At 37.3% G+C, this 16,130-nt stretch overlaps 1 pseudogene; it reads left to right on the top strand.

The window, feature by feature from the left end:
• The first annotated feature begins 4,702 nt into the window (after positions 1–4,702).
• LOC112204239 (U6 spliceosomal RNA) lies at positions 4,703–4,801 on the top strand (annotated as a pseudogene).
• The last annotated feature ends 11,329 nt before the right edge of the window (positions 4,802–16,130 follow it).

The following is a 16,130-nucleotide window of genomic DNA, read 5'->3' on the forward strand; positions in this document are numbered from 1 at the left end:
TTTTTTTTTGACTGAAGTATTTTTTTTCTTTCAAAGTAGTGTACAACAACACAGGAAAGCAAAGTTGGCCTGCATAAATTAAGCCAACGTGTAAAATTTAGGAGACCTGCAAAAATCTGTATTTCAGGCTCCTCTTAAATAGTGAAATCTGGTTTCCCTTGAGCCCATATTACTGTTTGGTGTGCTATGAAGAGGCTGTAGCTTCACGCAAAGTCTGTGGTCTCCAGTTTGCCGTTGTGCCCACCTAGGGACTTACTCAGGTCATACCCTTTGCCTCTGTAAATATTTTAGTTAACAACTCCTGTCATATAGTATATTTTGATAAAGATTTCAAGGTTTTCAAGACAGTTGATAGTTATTTATAATATATAGCCTATATTTTGTATTAATTCCTTAATAATGGGTTTGACTTATAGAATTTAGAAGTTGTTTTTTAAATAATGATTTTTCTTTATATATACCATAAATAATAATCACATTGAAATGCCTATAGGCCTTTTTAGGTTAATTATGGTTATATTTGGATAGGTTATGCATATTGCAGAACACATTTTATCTTTCTCCTCAGCATTGTCTCTGAAAATGGAAGTGATTTAGTGGCTTTTATTATGCTAAAATAACCCATATAGTTCAGCTAGAAATTGTATTGATAAGCCATTGCATTTGTATTTCTGATATTTTGCCAAAAATAAAAAATAATTTTAAGTAGCAATGAAAATGGAAACCAGAATAAAAATGGATTAATGCATTTTAAGAAGTAGATTTGCATTAGGGTCCTAGGATTATAAATATCATTATAATTGAGAATAAAATTTCATACTGAACTTTGTAACAGCTAAAATTCTGTGACCCTGTAATAGGAGAAACCCAATGGACCATTTAATAATAAGCAATCAAAATTCATTTGAAGCCTATCTCTTTTAATTTAGAGCCCATTTCCTTAGTGACCTACTTGGAGCAGGAGCACCTGACTTTGGCAGCTGGGATCCTGGGCCCATTGATAGAAAATAATCAAGTGAGTTTGTATCACTTGGAGGAAACCTCTACCTTTATTGGAAAGCTTTAAAAACTGTAATCCTGAAACTTTAATTCCTCAAATGTTAATATTGCCACAAAACCTATTGTCAAATAAGGATTAGGCAAAGTTCAAGACATTTCTTGAATACTGGACATATAATTCACAGTTTTATAATATTTCTCAAACATAGATGATCATAGGATCTTCCTATTCAGGTACAGTCTTTAAATTCTGGCAAAGTAAATATTCTTTGGAATATAGTTTAAGAAGTACTACTCTAGAGGTAATAATTTAGATCATTAATTTAATAAAAATACTTAAAGTATTTACTACGATGTCATAGGGTTTGAGGATAAACAGATAAAAGATACAGCAGCTGCCCTCAAGAATCTGTTGGTTTAGATAGAAATCAATAAAATTATTACAATATACCATGTGAAATGCTGTGCTAGAAACAAAGATTATTGAAACCAGTGACTGTTTCAAATCATTTTTGGAGCTGACCAGAGTTAATGTGAGTCAGAGGCCGGATGTTTTCAAGTGGAGGAGGAGTGCATGGGAAAGCACAGAGGAGTGAGAAGGAAGGGACAGATTTTATTTGCTTTCTATTTTATGTGTTAAGTTCATAAGACCTTATATAAGGTATTCAGCTCAGCTGACAAATATGTAATTTTATGAATTATAAATTGTTTTTGCCATTTTACAGGATGGCCTCGTACCACTTTTACTTGCCATAACTAAAAGAAGACAGCAAATGGTATAATTTTTACTAACAAAAAATGCAAATGTAAATGCAATTGATAAAGGTTTAGTCATTTTTTTAAAGTGAGTGTTGTTCTAGAGTCGTAACATTCAAGTTGGAAATATTAAATTAATCAGCAGATTAGCTTATATTTATTGGATTATAGTGGAAAATATCAAAACAAATCACCAGTTAGGTAGAAAAGCAATTACTTGGACTGGGCAACATAAAGAACATATGTATATGATAGGATTTATATTCTCTTATTATATTGGCTGATGTTATTTGCAATCTGTTTTTGGTCACATTATCTTCTATTAGTAAAGGGTTTTGTATTAGTTTTATAAAATATGAACTTTAACTTTCAGTTTGCTTATTGATTCAATATTGAATTATTAAGTATTTTATAGTATTTCTCTACCTTCTGCTTTTTATATACTTTTTCTATAAAATGTAATATGAATCATAAATAGGAATTGAAAATTATTTTGTGTTTTGGATGACTGTTTGCTTTAAGGTGATTTATTTGAAAAATATTAATGTTAGGTTATCCCTAAGTGACTATTAATTGTTACCACCACTGTGAATTCATCATTTTATTTCTTTTTAACTTATGGTGTATTTTAATTTTTTAATTTGTAATCGGTATGTGTAGAGGGAAGAAAGATATGTTTAATTAAATTAACTTTTTATTTAATGAAGATAAGCTGTAGGTGAGTGATAGAAAAGAGGCCTTAGATTCACAAAAGACAGGTTTTAATTTCTAGCTTCTTCATTTGTTAGGGGTGACCTTGCATACATTACTTAGTACCAAGTATGCTTTCCTATATGAAAATGAGGATAATAATATTTCTTTCAGGGGTGATTGTGTGGAAATTAGATTATGTGTATACAGCATTTAATTCAGTTCTTCACACATGCTTATCAGTATCATTAACTGAACAACTACTACTAATATCATTATTCTTTACATTATTGTTTTCAGCCTGCAGATTGCTCTTATTTATCTGACTCCTAACTGATTTTGAATTACAATATATCAGACTAGAGAAGAAATGGATAATTCTTCACTTAAATCTTTGCCTCCTGTAGATGAGTGACCTGAGCATAGTCTTTTGCCCATCAAAGGATTTTATGTTAATCACTTCTACTATGCCATACCCCAGTGGGACATGAATTTTTTTTGTCCCTTCCTTTAAGCCTTTGTGGTTATTTACAAAGATGAACACTTGAGCACCCAGGATGCTTATGTTTGTTAGTTCATGTAAATGTTTAATTCTACACTGACAGGCACATATTAAGTTTGTAAAGTTTCTAAGAATGAAGTTCTCTCTCTGTTTAGCACAGCCCTGATGCTTGCAGTATGTCATGGATCATCAGGGATAGCATTCTTCTTCAGAAAAATATTGACATATTTACTCAAGTATTTGTGGAATGACTGCAGAAGATTACGCTGTTGTTAATATTTTTAATCTATGTTTGTACATGTAAAGTCTAGGTGAGATTTCATAGCTTGGCTCAAGTAGTTTTTGAAGGGCAGTGAGTTAATTCACTTCATCAGCCAGAAATCAGGCAAAAAGCTAGACTAGTTAGAAGGAGCAGCGGGTCCAGGATTCTTTATTTTAGGGCTTTTAACACATTTATCCCTACAGATACCAATGTTGTCTATTTGATCCCAAGTATAATCCCAATGCATGGGATAAACATAGTGTCACATTTTTAATTTTTGTAATTAGTAATTTGGGTCTTAAAACGTCCACTTTAGCAAAAAAATTTAGTACTGCCTCTGGGCGCTATCCTCTATACCCTTCCTCCTTGAATTTTTAAAGGAACTTAAGGGGTTCCCTAAGTCCAAGGAAGACAGCCTTCTTTTACAGTCAGGATGAGGGGGGAGAAAAGACCCTTCTAATCATTGTGTTGCTCCCTCTGATTCTGTTGCTGCATCGTTGCCATTGAAATTGCTTCTTCAGTCTGTTAACAATTGACCTTTGCTACCAGGATGACCTCACTTATCTGGATCCCTCAGTCTTCCTGGTGATTCACATATAGACTTCAAAGTTATTACTTTTTGTTTTAGTTCACATAGATATTCTCAGCCATTATTTCCAAAGTGCCTGTACGCCTGCTCTGACAGTTGGGCCTCCTAGCTTTAGCCACACTCATAGTGACCCTTCTTCTCACACTCAAAACCTGATATGAAACCCACGTTTTAGCTTGGACTTGTCCTGGACCTTCAAGGTAAATTATCCTCTGAATCCCTTGGAATAGTTTGAAACTGTGAGGTCTAAATAATGTTACAGGAAGAAATCAGAGATTCCTTTCTTCTTTCCTACCAGATCTATGCCCTTGGCCCCTTTAGATTCTGTGTGGCACCATTTTGTAGGTAGTGGAGGGTCCCATATTATTCTGGAAGGACCAATATTCTGCTTCCCCAGAGTAGTGGTTCTTCCCTCAAGTGATCTGTTTTCCGTAAAAGTAAAAATCTCCCAAACTACTTGTGTTTGTATCTTGAGTTTTTAAAATATTTTAAAATTCTACCTCACAATGAAGCCATTCGAAAGAATTCACGAAATCTCAAGTAAGTTAGATTTAACAGAGCTAAGCCTCATCCATGACACATCAGTATCCATGTATGAAAGTAGAAGTCTGTGGCTGGGCACAGTGGCTCACGCCTGTAATCCCAGGAATTTGGGAGGCCAAGGTGGGTGGATCATGAGGTCAGGAGTTCGAGACCAGCTTGGCCAACATGGCAAAACACTGTCTCTACTAAAAATACAAAAATTAGCCAAGCATGGTGGTGGGCACCTGTAATCCCAGCTACTCGGGAGGCTGAGGCAGGAGATTCACTTGAACCCAGGAGGTGGAGGTTGCAGTGAGCTGAGGTCGTGCCGTTGTACTCCAGCCTGAGCAATAAAAGCATGACTCCTTCTAAAAAAAAAATAGATGGCAGCACATCCACTAAAATTGAAACAATATAGAGAAGATCAGCATGATCCCTGCACATGGGTGACACACAAATTTGTGAGGTGTTCTATATTTCTTGCAGTCCCCAAAAGGACCTTGGACTACTATCTTACTAGCTCCAAGGAAATGGTGTGAGTCAATGAAAAATGGTGACACCCAATATTGAAACTGTGATTTTCACACAAAAATATTTATGTAAGATGATCTATGGAATGAGATTGTGCCGGGAAACACATGGGATGTTGTGTGCAATATATTGCTAGTAGGCATCTAGGAAATGAGAAAATATCAGCTTCCATCCCCATCATGGAACTTAAAAAAAATAAAGGTAAGGTTTTTTCTTCCACAGCAGTTGGAGATGAACATGGGGAGTAAGCACTATTTCAACAAAGATTTGTTGGTTCAGAGTTTGGGAAGTTTGGTAAAGAATATTAGGAGTCCAAGCCAGGTCTTGACATTCAACAGTTTTCTGCCCTGGGTGTGATTGATGAACTCAGCAACAGGAGATAATCATGTTGTCTGATTTGATGAATTAACATATTTATAAATAATTTTTATTACAAATTATGAAATAGATGCCCTGAATTACAAGCCATAAAAATAGAACATCTAATAATCAAGAGTAGGACTTAATAACATTTTCTGAAAACTGCAACATTTGAATACTAGAACCTATGAAGAAATACACTTTTTTTAAAATTTATTTTTAATTTGTAGAGATAGGGTCTCTCTATGTTGCCCAGGCTGGTCTTGAACTCCTGGGCTCAAGCAGTCCTCCTGTCTCAGCCTCCCAAAGTGCTGGCATCACAGGCATGAGCCTCTGCATCTGACAAACACATTGGGTTTTATTTGGGATTTTAAAATAGTTTCAGCAGTAAGGTTCAAGAATAAATTATTCCATCGCTTCACTACTTCTCTGAGCATTTTTTCAAATGCTGTCTTGTGAAGTCTTTATAATAACCTAGTTAAATAAGGCACTACAAGTCTCACTTTTAGAGGAAGACATTGAGCCTAAGAGAAGCAACTTAATCAAGAACCAATTGGTTGCAGAGCTGAGATTTATTCTGAGTTGAGGACATTTTCCGTTATGTCAGCCTAACTCTAGTTCATTTACTGAGCTATATTGCCCTCAATTCATGAGTATTTCACCTTACTTTCTTCTTTAACTAAAAGTTTAAGAAGTTCACAGAGCTCACAAATTTGAAGCCTATGAAATGAGTAAAGTTCTCAGATTAGCTCTAATATTGTCTGGAATACTCTAATAATTTAACATATTCAGTAAATTTTTTCATATCAGTGTTAAAATAGTACTTTTATTGATTGCATATTTCTTTTTTTCTCAGCCTTTTCACTGAATTTTTTTAAATTATACTTTAAGTTTTAGGGTACATGTGCACAACGTGCACATTTGTTACATATGTATACATGTGCCATGTTGGTGTGCTGCACCCATTAACTCGTCATTTAACATTAGATATGTCTCTTAATGCTATCCCTCCCCCCTCCCCCCACCCCACAACAGGCCCCGGTGTGTGATGTTCCCCTTCCTGTGTCCATGTGATCTCATTGTTCAGTTCCCACCTATGAGTGACAACATGCGGTGTTTGGTTTTTTGTCCTTGTGATAGTTTGCTGAGAATGATGATTTCCAGCTTCATCCATGTCCCTACAAAGGACATGAACTCATCATTTTTTATGGCTGCATAGTATTCCATGGTGTATATGTGCCACATTTTCTTAATCCAGTCTATCATTGTTGGACATTTGGGTTGCTTCCAAGTCTTTGCTATTGTGAATAGTGCCACAATAAACATACGTGTGCATGTGTCTTTATAGCAGCATGATTTATAATCCTTTGGGTTTATACCCAGTAATGGGATGGCTGGGTCAAATGGTATTTCTAGTTCTAGATCCCTGAGGAATCGCCACACTGACTTCCACGATGGTTGAACTAGTTTGCAGTCCCACCAACAGTGTAAAAGCGTTCCTATTTCTCCACATCCTCTCCAGCACCTGTTGTTTCCTAACTTTTTAATGATCACCATTCTAACTGGTGTGAGATGGTATCTCATTGTGGTTTTCATTTACATTTCTCTGATGGCCAGTGATGATGAGTATATTTTCATGTGTCTTTTGGCTGCATAAATGTCTACTTTTGAGAAGTGTCTGTTCATATCCTTTGCCCACTTGTTGATGGGGTTGTTTGTTTTTTTCTTGTAAATTTGTTTGAGTTCACTATAGATTCTGGATATTAGCCCTTTGTCAGATGAGTAGACTGCAAAAATTTTCTCCCATTCTGTAGGCTGCCTGTTCACTCTGATGGTAGTTTCTTTTGCTGTGCAGAAGCTCTTTAGTTTAATTAGATCCCATTTGTCAATTTTGGCTTTTGTTGCCATTGCTTTTGGTGTTTTAGACATGAAGTCCTTGTCCATGCCTATGGCCTGAATGGTATTGCCTAGGTTTTCTTCTACGGTTTTTATGGTTTCAGGTCTAACATTTGAGCCTTTAATCCATCTTGAATTAATTTTTGTATAAGGTGTAAGGAAGGGATCCAGTTTCAGCTTTCTACATATGGCTAGCCAGTTTTCTCAGCACCATTTAGTAAATAGGGAATCCTTTCCCCATTGCTTGTTTTTGTCAGGTTTGTCAAAGATCAGATAGTTGTAGATTCACGGCATTATTTCTGAGGGCTCTGTTCTGTTCCATTGATCTATATCTCTGTTTTGGTACCAGTATCATGCTGTTTTGGTTACTGTAGCCTTGTAGTATAGTTTGACATCAGGTAGTGTTTTGCCTCCAGCTTTGTTCTTTTGGCTTAGGATTGACTTGGCAATGCGGGTTCTTTTTTGGTTCCATATGAGCTTGAAAGTAGTTTTTTCCAATTCTGTGAAGAAAGTCATTGGTAGCTTGATGGAGATGGCATTGAATCTATAAATTACCTTGGGCAGTATGGCAATTTTCACGATATTGATTCTTCCTACCCTTGAGCATGGAATGTTCTTCCATTTGTTTGTATCCTCTTTTATTTCCTTGAGCAGTAGTTTGTAGTTCTCCTTGAAGAGGTCCCTCACATCCCTTGTAAATTGGAATCCTAGGTATTTTATTCTCTTTGAAGCAATTGTGAATGGGAGTTCACTCATGATTTGGCTCTCTGTCTGTCTGTTATTGGTGTATAAGAATGCTTGTGATTTTTGCACATTGATTTCGTATTCTGAGACTTTGCTGAAGTTGCCTATCAGCTTAAGGAGATTTTGGGCTGAGACGATGGGGTTTTCTAGATATATTATCATGTCATCTTCAAACAGGGACAATTTGACTTCCTCTTTTCTTAATTGAATGCCCTTTATTTCCTTCTCCTGCCTGATTTCCCTGGTCAGAACTTCCAACACTATGTTGAATAGGAGTGGTGAGAGAGGACATCCCTGTCTTGTGCCAGTTTTCAAAGGGAATGCTTCCAATTTTTGCCCATTAGGTATGATATTGGCTGTGGGTTTGTCATAGATAGCTCTTATTATTTTGAGATACATTCCATCAATACCTAATTTATTGAGAGTTTTTAGCATGAAGGTTGTTGAATTTTGTCAAAGGCCTTTTCTGCATCTATTGAGATAATCATGTGGTTTTTGTCTTTGGTTCTGTTTATATGCTGGATTGCCTTTATTGATTTTCGTATGTTGAACCAGCCTTGCATCCCAGGGATGAAGCCCACTTGATCATGGTGGATAAGCTTTTTGATGTGCTGCTGGATTCGGTTTGCCAGTATTTTATCGAGGATTTTTGCATCAATGTTCATCAAGGATATTGGTCTAAAATTCTCTTTTTTTGTTGTGTCTCTGCCAGGCTTTGGTATCAGGATGATGCTAGCCTCATAAAATGAGTTAGGGAGGATTCCTTCTTTTTCTATTGATCGGAATAGTTTCAGAAGGAATGGTACCAGCTCCTCCTTGTACCTCTGGTAGAATTTGGCTGTGAATCCATCTGGTCCTGGGCTTTTTTGGTTGGTAAGCTGTTATTGCCTCAATTTCAGAGCCTGTTATTGGTCTATTCAGGGATTCAGCTTCTTCCTGGTTTAGTGTTGGGAGGGTGTATGTGTCGAGGAATTTATCCATTTCTTCTAGGTTTTCTAGTTTATTTGCATAGAGGTGTTTATAGTATTCTCTGATGGTAGTTTGTATTTCTGTGAGATCGGTGGTGATCTCCCCTTTATCATTTTTTATTGCATCTATTTGATTCTTCTCTCTTTTCTTCTTTATTAGTCTTGCTAGTGGTCTATCAATTTTGTTGATCTTTTCAAAAACCAGGTCCTGGATTCATTGATTTTTTGAAGGGTTTTTTATGTCTCTATTTCCTTCAGTTCTGCTCTGATCTTAGTTATTTCTTGCCTTCTGCTAGCTTTTGAATGTGTTTTCTCTTGCTTCTCTAGTTCTTTTAATCGTGATGTTAGGGTGTCAATTTTAGGTCTTTCCTGCTTTCTCTTGTGGGCATTTAGTGCTATAAATTTCCCTCTACACACTGCTTTAAATGTTTCCCAGAGATTCTGGTATGTTGTGTCTTTGTTCTCATTGGTTTCAAAGAACATCTTTGTTTCTGCCTTCATTTCGTTGTGTACCCAGTAGTCATTCAGGAGCAGATTGTTCAGTTTCCACGTAGTTGAATGGTTTTGAGTGAGTTTCTTAATCCTGAGTTCTAGTTTGATTTCACTGTGGTCTGAGAGACAGTTTTACATAGTATTCACCAACAACTTTTGGAATATAAAATATGTCTAAACATCCTCAAAATTTCAACCCAGGTAAGACTTCTGACAGTAAACTACTCTTTGTGACACTACCATAATATTATGGAAGTTTTGATCACAGAAGAGCAATTAAAAATGTATAAATAGCATGTGGGTGTGTAAATTTAAATATATATAGATATATAAAAATTTCTTTGATTTAATTTTTTGCTTACAATTCACAATTAGTTAACAATGTTGTTTTAGGTAGTTTATAATCTCAAGCAGTATTGTCTGAAAAAAATATTTAATTATGGTACCTAAAATTCTATATAGTTTTTTTGTATAAATAAAAAATTTTAAGTTATCATGTTGTATGTTTCCTCTATAGTCATAAAAAATTAGGCTTGTTGTACAATATATCTTCTATTTAATTTTTATAATAAATGGTTTACATTTAGCAAATGAGAATTACAAGTGTTTAACAAATGAGAATTACAAATGTTCAAGTAACCTCTTGAACAACATGGGGATTAGGGTGCTGATCCCCAGTGTAGCTGAAAATCTGCATTTAACTTTTGACTCTCCCAAAATGTAACTCCTAATAGCCTAGTATTGACCTAAAGCTTCACTGAAAACATAAACAGTTATGTATTGTATACTGTATTCTTGCAATAAAGTCATATGTATTGTACACTGTATTCTTGCAATAAAGCAATCTGAAGAAAAGAAACTTATGAAGAAAATTATAAGGTGGAAAAAATATATTTACTGTTCACTAAGTGGAAGTGCATTATCATACGTAAAGGTCTTCATTCTCATTGTGTTCACATTGCGTAGGCTGAGAAGGATGAGGAAGACGAGAAATTTGTCTTGCTTTCTTAGTGTGGCTGTGGGAGTGAAGAAAATCTATATATTATAAGGGGGGTCCTGCAATGCCAACCCTTGTTCAAGGATCAACTGTATGACATCATGATTTGTGTCACTAAAAAAGGAAATTTCTTTAGAGCTTGGAACTTAATAATAATTTTCTGGTACCATAATCATATGTCAGTAAGAATTGTAAAACTTATTCAGGGTACATAAGTACCAATAAGAAATTAGTTTTTAAAGATACCTGCTTAGTGCAGAAGTCAGAAGAGCAATATTTTGTTGAGAAGCACAGGTTGTGTTACATACTCTTGTACCAAGAAGGTCTCATTATTATTGGCTTCATTACCCCTCAGTTGAAACCAACTAAGATAATATTTACTTCATTAAAACAAGGTGTGTTGTTTTATCTGGTGGGTAATTGTCATAATAGTAATTTTGTTACAACAAGATATGTTCTGTTACTATTAGCCAAAATATTATTATAATGAATATTAAAATAGCCCAACTCTAGGCTCAATAAATTACAATAAAAGTACAAAATATTTTACAATAAGAAAAATGGTATTATACTGCCTGGAAGTAATACAATGTACAATATACAATGTACATTGTACAATATGAACTGTATGACCATACCTCTATTATATATTTATCAAAGAAACTTCTGTAAGTAAGGTTTTGCATGTCACGGGGATAAAGAATACACATAGTCTGAATCTTTAATGTGCTCATAATGCAATAGAGCTTTCCCTATTTAATTTTCATGTTTTTTCAATAGAATTGTCAAAGGAAATGCCTTTATTCATCTATCCACTTCTCTGCGTAGACATAACTGTAAAGTATCTTTAAGGTACTAAGCATTTTTATCTTGTTACTATCAGTGTCATTTTTTATTATTTACTACCATATTCAGTGCTTACTCTGTCAGTTGCTTGCTGGGAGTTTACAATTATTATTTATTGTGTATTTGTCATATTTAATGTGGGACAGACACTTTATGTCCAAGGCAAAGAATTAAAGATTTAAAAAGATTGGTAGGATTTAAGGAAAGCATGCAGTGTAAGTAGAAGTTTTCCAGGTAAGGAGGCAGAAGAACAAAATTTGGCAAAAGGAAAATCTAACCAGATTGTGTGTTAGGCAGAAGGAACATCTGACAAGATTGCATGTTTGGCAAAAGGAACAGCAAGTACGAAAGGTCAGACTCTTGAGTGAGTTTTGTAGGGTTTATGTTAAATTCAGTGTTGCTAGTGGAAATAGTGTGGTATAGGAGTTGTTGGAAATGAAGTGAATATCTAGATATGGCAAGCTTAGGAAAGACTTTTGAATAGTATAGAACGGAGTAGATCTTATTCAGTAGGCCATTGAAAAGTTCCCAGAATACATCTGGCTATAAATACTAGATGACCTAACTAACAATGGCTAAAACCATAGGCACCAAAGTTGTTCTGTTGGTTCAGGGATATCATAGTGTCACATGTATGTTTCCTTTTTTAGCTGTGCTATTGGCAGTATTTTGTTAATGTCTCTTTTCATGGTTGGCTAAGTAGCCAATGAGTAGCCAGTCATTATGTTCTCTCAAGACAATATCTGAAGGCTGGAAGGGTTGCTTTGTTTCATGATTTTTTTGTTTGTTTTTATTTTTAAAACAGGGAGCCAACTCAGAAGTTTTCAGTGATCTTCCTGTAACACTTTAGTGGCCAGATGACACCACATGCTCATTCCTAAACCAGTCAGTAGGAAAACAAACATAATTCCTATGATTAGCTTAGAACAATCATTTCTTTCTTTTTTTTTTTGGAACTGAGGTGGGATAATGGAATGATAAGTATCCAAATAAACTTGTGTTTCTCCAGTGAGAAAGAAGGAAGAATGGCCATAGATAGGGAGCCAGTGAGGTTTTCTGCAGGGATTCATGGGAAGATTTTGGGCAGGGGAGTCACAAGAGGAGGTGTGAGTATTAGGGCATTCTGGTTACGGTATAAAACAGGGATTGGCAAGCTTTTCCTGTAAAGGGCCAGATAGCACACATTTCTAGGCCTTGTGGTCTCTGTTGTATGTTTTCAACCCTTTCACGCTGTTGCAGTGTGAAAGGAGTCAGAAATAATATGGCAGCAAATAGGCATGATTGTGCTCCAGTAAAGCTTCCTTTCCTGAAGCATTTGATAGACATAACAACATTTAAAGTTGTATTTCTTTCCTAAGGTTCCTTTCACAAAGCTTTCTCATGACTCACACAGACCATCTACAAGATGCTTGAACTTTCTTAAATTTCCTATGATCCTCAATAGGGCATCCCCCCATTCATCCTTAGTATTCTGGAGCAAATCGTTATTACTGTGTGTCCCTAACCTTGGTCCCATCTCATCACAATTACCCCCTTGAGAACATAAAACATATGAAGTGAACAGAGGACTCCCTGTTTATTCCTGGGGTTCCAGAATGAACCAGTTTTACTGTGTACCACTAACCTTGCCTTCATCTTCTAGCCTGGGACCAATGCCCTCAATCTTGGCCTGGCCTCTATCCATGTCTCCGTGACCTTAGAGTGACTCTCACTCAGAGCATTCTAGCAGGAAAATGATGATCTCTTTACTCAAATTCCCATTTCTCATCTTCTTTCACCAGATGAGAAGCCTGTTTTTCAGCTAACTGCTGCAAGGGGGCTTGACTTTACTCCATTTGAATTTGACCTTGAAGACCTTGATGCATATCGAGAAGGGCATAGAAGTGATTAGAGAAATGGATGCTACAGGAGCAAGTGGGAGGAAGCAAGTGAGGAATACTCGTGGAAAGCCTCCCTGTGCTCCCCAAAACAGCCACCCTTGAATTTGAGAGGGCTATATGTATTTGCCCTCTTGACGTAAGGTAGTAACCTCCAGAGGATTTGGGCCTTAGGGTAAAAACTCCGAAAGGGTAGAGGAAGAATTTCCCTCCTCCCATAGGGGTACTATTTCCAAAAAAAGCAAGTAGGTAGGGTTCTTAAAAGGCCACAGAATGAGGCTGTATGCAGGTGAACAAATGGCTTCAAAAGCCACTGAAGAACTGGGCCGTGAGCATAACAGCAAGGAAAAGCATGTGGTAAGTCATAAGAAACTGGCAGAGCCCCGGGGTTCCAGTTAACATCTTTCCCAGCAATGTGCCAGCAGATAGGGAAAGGCTTGAACATCATCTGAGCTGGTGAAAACAAATATAAATCTCAGGGAATATTCACAAGGGAATATCTCATGAGCAGAGCTCATGTCTCTGCTTTTGAGCCAACACAGCAAGAGTCATGGGCATGCAAGTGACCAGGAGCATGTGTATTTCAGGCAGAGAAGTCACATGGTATGCAAAGTGAAACCAGAGAAAAGGCAGACTGGCCTCCATTGGAAAAGGTATGGTGGGTGACAAGGCCATTGCAGAATACACACAGAGAAAGGAGGGAATAGGTGGTGTGGACTTTTTGGAAAGAGCTGATTTTAGTTGTAAAAGCTGAGAGGAAGCCCCAGACATTGCACAGTCTTAGGTTTTAGCTTCACAGCTTTCATGAGCATCCTGTCCAGGAGGGCCATTAGTGCCTTGGTTCTACGTGGTACAGACTCCGAGTACCTTCCCACTCCTGTAAGCCACTTATCAGCGTGAGCTGAGATTGGCCGGGAGGAGCAGAGCCACTTGTGGCCAGTGGAATTGTTCTAGGGGTGGTTTAGAAAGCAGGAGATTGAAAGGAGAGACAAAACCCAAGTATATGAGCTGAATTCCTTTGTCCGAAGAAGATGAGGTGTAGAAGTGTCTCACCATAGGGGACTGTACTTGAGTCAAAACAACACAGCATTGTTAGTAGCAGTGAATCTGTAAAGTTCTGTAGCAACTTCAATTCTTGCCTCCTCAGAAGAAAGAATTCAACGGCGGGGTGTAAGGCAGAGTGAGAGACTGAGGCAAAGTTAAGAGCAGGAGTAAAATTTCTTAAAATTTTCGGAGCAGGAATGAAAGGAAGTAAAATACACTTGGAAGAGGGCAACACAGGCAACTTGAGAGATCAATTGCATGGCTTGACCTTTGATGGGGTGTTATACATTGCCAGGCTCCTAGGTTTGTGTTATTTTTCCCCTGATTCTTCCACTGGGACAGGCTGTCCCTATGCACAGTGGATTGTCAGCACTTGGGAGGGGCCACATGTACAGCGTGTTTACTGGGTTGTATGCCTGCTCACTTGAAACATTCTTGTACTGGTAGAATGTTCCCAGAGAAAAGTCAGAGAGCAGTTAAACTCTGGCAGTTCTCCTTTTAGGGCACATGTGTGAACCCACTCAACTAACTCCTAAGATCTTATGGGGAAGCTGCTGGTCAACAGCTTCCAGTGTTTCTGTGTATTGGGAGACTGCATTTCCTTGGCATTGAGTGTGACCAATTATTATTTTGGAGAGGCAGCTTAAAAACTGCCTGACCATCATCTCATAGTTGCTTGACACTCCTGGTGGTGGGACACCCTTTCTTGCCCTGCTCATGCCTGACTAGCTACCTATGGTAACAAGAACATCTGACAAGATTGAAGGCTTGGCAGAAGAACATCTGACATATTTGAACTTTTGGCAGAATAAACATCTAAGATGTCATATTTGCCAGAAGAGACATCTAAGAGGATTGCATGGTCAGCAGGAACCCCAAGGGAGATGGCATTGTAGGCAGAGGGAGTATCTGAAAATTGCACGGTCTGCATAAGGATGACCTAGGACGAGTGCATGGCCTGCAAAAGAAACATCTGAAAAGATTAAATATTTGGCAGGGGAAACATCTGACAAGGTTCAATGTTTGGTAGTAAAAAGGTTAGCGGTGGCAGATTTGCATGTGTCAGCAGCAAACTGAAGTCTTGCCTCCCCAGAAGAAAGAATTCAACTGAGGGACATATGGCAGAGTGAGAGACAAAGACAAGTTTTAGAGCAGGAGTGAAAGTTTCTTAAAAAGCATTAGAGCAAAACAAAAGAAAATAAAGTACACATGGAAGAAGGCAAAGTGGGTGGCTTGAGAGATCAAGTCCATGGTTGACTTTTGACTTGGGGTTTTATACATTGGTAGCCTTCTCAGGCTGCGTTATTTCTCCCCTGATTCTTCCCTTACGGTGTGCTGTCCGTACATGCAGTGGCCTGCCAGCACTTGGGAGAATGCATTTGCAGTGTGTTTTTTGGAGTTGTATGCCTGCTCACTTAAGGTGTTGTTTTTTCACTTGATCTTAGCCAAAAGGCTGAGAAGCGATAGGGTGTTGTTTTTTCAAAATGTAAGGTGTTCTCAGAGACAGGTCACAAATCAATTAAAATCACCGTTTTGCCTCTTACTGCACACATCTAAGCCCACCAGCTCAAATCCCGAGATATTATTATGAAGCTGCTGATCACCAATTTTAGGTGTTTCTATTTATTGGAAAACTGCCTTTCCCTGGGCTGGCTGCAACTAATTATTATTTTAAAAAAGTACTTTAATAACCACCTCATCTTCACTTCATGGTTTTCTTATATTGCTGGTGAAGGTGGGAGGGGGGCTTTTCTGTCCTGCTCATATCTGACTAGGTACCCAATGTCATGGGAACATCGGACAAGATTGACTGTTTGGCAGAAGAAACATCTGGTAAGTTTGCATGTTAAGCAGAATAAACATCTGAGATGATTTCACGTTTGACAGAAGGAAGAGCAAGTGCAAAGTGTTGTATGCTTGATTCAACTTTGTAGTGTTTATGAGCAGTTACACTTTGCTAGTGGAAATAATGTGGCATGGGAGTGGTGTGGAATGAATATCTACATAAGGCAAGCTTCAGAAAGCCTTTTAAGAGTATATAAATGAGTAGACCTT

The sequence above is a fragment of the Pan troglodytes genome, chromosome 7 (assembly GCF_028858775.2).
Source record: "Pan troglodytes isolate AG18354 chromosome 7, NHGRI_mPanTro3-v2.0_pri, whole genome shotgun sequence".
NCBI classification, from domain to species: Eukaryota; Metazoa; Chordata; class Mammalia; order Primates; family Hominidae; genus Pan; species Pan troglodytes.